The sequence below is a fragment of the Saccostrea echinata genome, unplaced genomic scaffold (assembly GCF_033153115.1).
Source record: "Saccostrea echinata isolate AGI-Se365-2 ecotype Australia unplaced genomic scaffold, CSIRO_AGI_Sech_v1 ptg000006l, whole genome shotgun sequence".
Lineage (NCBI taxonomy): Eukaryota > Metazoa > Mollusca > Bivalvia > Ostreida > Ostreidae > Saccostrea > Saccostrea echinata.
The window spans coordinates 7,656,213-7,662,212 of NW_026889755.1; positions in this window are offsets into that span (position 1 = coordinate 7,656,213).

The following is a 6,000-nucleotide window of genomic DNA, read 5'->3' on the forward strand; positions in this document are numbered from 1 at the left end:
TGTTGTTTAACGTCCCTCTCGAGAATTTTTTTGGCCAATGGAGATCTGCAAATTTTGACCTATACCCGGCACTCATGGCCATTGAAGAGTGAGGGATCTTTTTCGTGCTAGCACCTACTGTCGGACGGGACCACAGTTTATACAGTCTCATCTGAAGGATCGGTCTCTGTGTCCCACAGTGGGATTCGAACCTGCGACGTAAGGATCAACTCCTTAATCCACGACTCTAGAGCAGACATTCTTACCACTGCGCTACGTGGGCGACTAGACCTTTTTGAATTTTACACTTATTATATCAGTGACCTTGAACTTGCCTAAATGACCTATGTTAAGGTCAAAAACAACCTTTGAACAAATTATGAGCTTCCAGTGATACTCAATGACAAAGATATTCCTGAAAAAGAATATTGCACTTTTGCAATCTCTGTATCAAGTAAAAGCTTCCAGTGATTTTATATTACAAAGTTATAGCATGGAAAAAAAAATAATATTTATCTGCCAGTGACCTTGAACTTGCCGGGAAAAACCTTTGTTCAAGGTCAGGACAAGCCCATCTCTAGCAATCTGAGAAAAAGTTTTTTGTGTTCCTCCCACCCCTTATAAATTTATAATCCAGGCACGAATTTTGCCACTTCTTCTGCCAGTCTAGTGCTATGTTATCTCAAACCGGTGGATCATAAGCAATCTTTGTTCCAAGTATGAGCTTCCAAAATTATAGCACATACAGTAATCTTACACTTTCATGTCAGTGACCTTGAACTTACAGGAATGACGTTGGATGAAGGTCGTGGCAAACCCTTTTGTCACAAGCAATTCCTGTATCAAGAATGAGCTTCCAGTGACTCTCTATTACAGATAAATGAGTCGTACAAAACTTTGCTATTTTTTTTTTAAGTGACCTTGAACTTGCCGGAATGATGTTGGATCAAAACCATGACACACCCTCAGATCATTAGTAATCTTTGTACCAAGTATGACCTTCCAGTTTCTTCATAACAAAGTTATATCCTGGGCAAACTATCACGTACAGACGGACAGCTAGGCAGACGGACAGTGTGATTCCAAAAGACTCAAAACACCCCCACCCCAAACCCACACACTTCATTTGGGGGATATATAAATTCCTATGTTAGATTATGAACATTCTTTCCGGCCCAAACCTTCTCCCTGGAATCAAGCTTTGAAAATAACAAGATGTGTTTGTGAAACACTGATGCCCCCATATGGCAACTTATAGCAAATGTTAAACTTTCTCAAATGCAAACCAAATATGTTGATACCCAAAGTAAGGTCTTGTTTCGAGGAATATACCTGTGAAATATAAGAGCCCTAGCAGCAAACATTGAATAGATATGGAAAAGGTTAAAGTCAAGGTCAAATGGTCAAAATTAATGGTGCCTAAGGAAAGGCCTTCTCACATGAAATATACTGGTGAAATATGAAAGCTGAGGCACCAATCGTTCAAAAGTTATGACCTAGGTTTAAGTTTTACAAAAGTAGGTCAAACTCCAAGGTCAAGGTCAATGGATTACAATTGTTGGTATCCAAAGGAAGGTTTTGTAACAAGGATTACATATGTGAATTTTGAAAGCCCTAGTACTAACGGTTCAAAAGTCATGGCCAAGGTTAAAAGTTTTTAAAAAGTAGGTCAGACTCCAAGGTCAAGGTCAAAGGGTCAAAGTTGTTGGTATCCAAAGGAAGGTCTTGCCACAAGGATTACATATGTCAAGTATGAAAGCCCTAGCACCAACGGTTCAAAAGTTATGGCCAAGGTTAAAGTTGGGTAAAATTTTGCAAAACTGGGTCAAACTCCAAGGTCAAGGTAAAAAGGTCAAATATGGTGATACCCAAAGAAAGGTCTTGTCACATGGAATACACATGTGAAATATGAAAGCCATAGCTCAAACCAATCAAAAATTATGGGCAATGTTAAAGTTTTTGCGGACAAACAGACAGACAGACGGACGGACAGGGCAAAAACTATATACCCTTGAATCTTCGATACGGGGGCATAAAAAATGAATGTATGCTATGTTGGAAATTTTCTCATTCTAGTCCAGGGGTTCTTGAGAATACTATTTTCAAATGACCCTATGCGCGGATCTAGAGGGGGTTGGGGGCAGTTAACTGTATATACTAAACCAAGTAAAAGTGGCCATGAACCCCCCCCCCTCACCGCCCCTAGAAAACGCGGACCCTTCCTCGAAAACGCGGATCTGTGTTAAAATGGTATGAAAAGTCTTAGGTATGAAGCTTTAAAAGTCAACGACCCCCCCCCCCCCCACACACACACACACACACACAAACACACACACGAAATATGTTTTTCACGTTTGGGAAAAGAGTTTCTTTTTTTGGCTCGTCAAGAAATTTCTGGATTGAAATATTTTTTTTTTATTGGGATCACCCCCCCCCCCCCACCTCTCGCCGTGGAAAAAAAATCCTTGATCTGCGCCTGGACCCCATATAATTTTTACTACATGTATCCGTTAAAAGAGGATGTGACCCTTCATTTGAACAAAACTTTACCAAAAATATTCTATGTTAATTTTCGTTGTTATGGCCCAATGGTTCTTGATAAAATAAAAATGAGAAAAATTTACGAGTAGCTTTAGAACGACAACGACGATAACGCTTATATACACCAAGAAAGCAAACAAAGATGAAGAATTATGAACAGAAAAGCTTACTTGGGCCTTTGGCTTGGGAGATGAGATCCTTATTAAAAATTGAAATTATTTTGTCATTTTTTTTACGATCGACGGGCCTGTATTTCAAAGAGAGAGAGAGAGAATTTCTAGCTAGGTCTTTGAATAACAGTGACATGTCAGAAAACCAGGTCCCTAGGAATGTACATGTATATAAAATAGGCAGTGCCTTTCTCTCGGAATTCATCACCTGCTTCTGTAAAGCTCCATCCTCACTTGTACTTACATAACCGACTGCGAAGGAAAACATTCTATTTATTTCGGGGATGGGGGTATACGTATAGTGATGAGAGGAAATTTATTCACCTATATGTTCATTAAACATGAAAGATTGCTTTTGAGTATTTGTACATGTTGTATACGATCGCACGACTTTCGTGTTAATTTATTAAAGTTAGATTATGTAAGCAAAGAACTAAACTAACATTTGTTCTATTCAGTCGTTTATATTTGTAAGAACCACTTTATTCTAAAAAACAAATAATCGTCCTATTATGGACGCCCATGATATATTAGACAGGACGTTTAATTAAAATATAATTCAGATATCGACATCCAGGAGAACAACACATTCTTTTTCAGTGGCGGATACAGGAATCTTGAAAAGGGGACCCGACTAGTTAGAATAATCTAACTGTGTCTCGGGACTGGCCCTCACCACAGTTAGAATGCCTCCAATATACCCGTAATGTAGCAGAAAATTGCAGAATCGCTCCGGAACAATTTTTGAGAAAATTAATGAAGTTGAATTGAAAATAACAGTCAAATTAATCATAACAAGCCTTTTTGAGACAGTAAATACCTTTCATTTAAAAATTTAATCCATATAATGGAAGAATTCAACACTTTTTCACCAACGTTTTTTACTCGTTTCAAATTTATACACAATGTTGACATTCGGAACTGTCGGGATTTTTCATAGTAAATGCACTGAGTTAGAGTTATCTCCCGTATTTTCTTTGCTACATAGACAATACACGGAACGCATTCTATCGTTAAACCGGGTCCGTAGGACATTTATCATTTTAACGATAGAACATTCTATCTAGGGGCCCGACCAGTTTTGGGTCGGAGTAGGGGCCCAAAGCCACATAAAAAATTGATTTATTAAATCTTGTGTATATTTTGGATACAAAAAGGAGGCAGGCCCCCTGAACCTCCCCTAAATCTGCCAGTGTTTTTTTTTCATTATTAGTCAGCCCGCGGGCTGACTATTTACGGTGGGATGAAACTGCAAGTGCGCTTGCGTAATTTGGAAATCTGGGGAAAAGATTTACACCTTACTCCAACCAGAGGGCGTGCTTCTTCACACACAATACAGTCTATAAATAGATCGAGGCCGTGAGTGTGCTTCGTTCTCGACGATATATTAAAGACATAGATTGTTCTAAGTAGGAAATTTGCGCTGTTTTATATAATTCTATGAAAATATTTCAGTGTTTCTTATAAAAGATGCGAAGTTTGTATGTTGAGCACATATAACAATTGGATATATATAAACCCTCAATTGCCGTTGCAAGTCAAGGATTTGTGTGTACCTGATGCAAGACTCCCGCGATCAGTACCTTGCATAAGACATGTACGGGGCTACAAAGGTCCCAAAACAGTGAAAAAATCTCTTTTCACTTTAATGAAAGTTATGAAAACATCAGAGATAGATTTTTATAATTTACATGATGATGAAAAAATGACCACAGTAGAACTGCGATAGTTGAGAGAAACTGCGCGGATTTATAGACAGGACCCCCCCCCCCCAACGAGAAAGAGAGAAAGAGTGAGAGAGATGAAATCCAGTATGTTAATTAATCTAGTTTTGGTTTGATGGTAGACATCATCAGTTACATTTTAGGGTATATACGCACTGCATGTATAAACATATTTTGAATTTCCAGTTTGAATTGTTTTCCATGGCTTTCACTACCTTATTCTGGAAGCAATTCTTTTCTTTCTTAATAACACTAAAATGGATGCTTAAACTAAGAAATTGATTTAAATATACATGTACTATGCACCCCCCCCCCCATCATGCATTGCCTGGAACCTGCACGATTAAAAACTTTTATTTGATAATAATTAAAACAAGCTAACCCAAAGTCTACCTTCTTTTTTTGTATCACTATCTATATCATTTATAGAATTTAACAATGAAAATGTACGAGGGTTGTTAAAAACGCGAACTTTTTAAACATAAACTACCTGACCAAAATTATTCATTTTTGCATAAAGTTGGGAAATTATTTTTTTGTAATTTTGGCTAAATATAATAAGGTTTCAATGCCATTTGCATTTTTAAACATCATTCAATGTGTTAAATATCGGTGGCCGGCGCACGGCAATTTCTTGACATTCAAAAATAGCATTGACAGCAATGTTTTCTTTATTACCAGGCTATACGGATATATAATGTGACAAAAATTTTAGAAACTTTATGATCTAGAGTACTCGTGTGTAAAAAAAAATCAATACTCTGACTTCATAAATAACAAAAATATTACGTTATATTCACAAACACTTATACATGTAATTAGATATTGCTAAAAATGGCAATGTCGAGCGATAATGCGGTGCACCAAATTATCACTATGTGTTGTGTGGAGCGGGGTTTGACTCCTGTTCATACGGAAAAAGAGCTGGGAACGAGGGAACGACACAAATACATGTATCGATCACAGGTTCGTACATAGTAAAAGAGGTTCAAATATGAATGGACTGGTTATCCGATGGAAGAAGCGTTTGGTTGACCAACAAAAAAGACGATAAACTGAAAAGGCTAGAGCTGGACGTCATGCATAGAGACCATTGTTAAGTATTCGAGCAGTTAGGTTTATGATCGGGTTTGGGAAATTTTTTATTAAAAGAATTTAATCCTTGATTTATTCTTAACTGCAGTACACGTGTGAAATAAATAACTCGGTAACTAAAAGAAAATAAAATGCACTATCGAATTTATGCATAAACGATTTTTTAAAGACGCACGATTCCTGAACAAATTCAAAAACTCCACGAATTACGTTTTGACGTCGTCGGTGTTGCGCCGGCAGCTGTTTTGAATGATTCCTTTACCAAAAAAAAAAAAATCTATTTATAGATATTATTTACTGAAATTTCTGTGAATTATTTCAAAAATGTTGATTTTAATGCATGCCAATTTTTAACTTTATAATATTAGTGAAACAAAAAATATTGAAAATGTTCGCTTTTTTTGGGGGGGACAACCCTCGTATACATCCGTCAACGTTCAATGACTGGGCTCTAACTGGCTTTGTTCATTTCTGAGACGAACTTTCTCTGA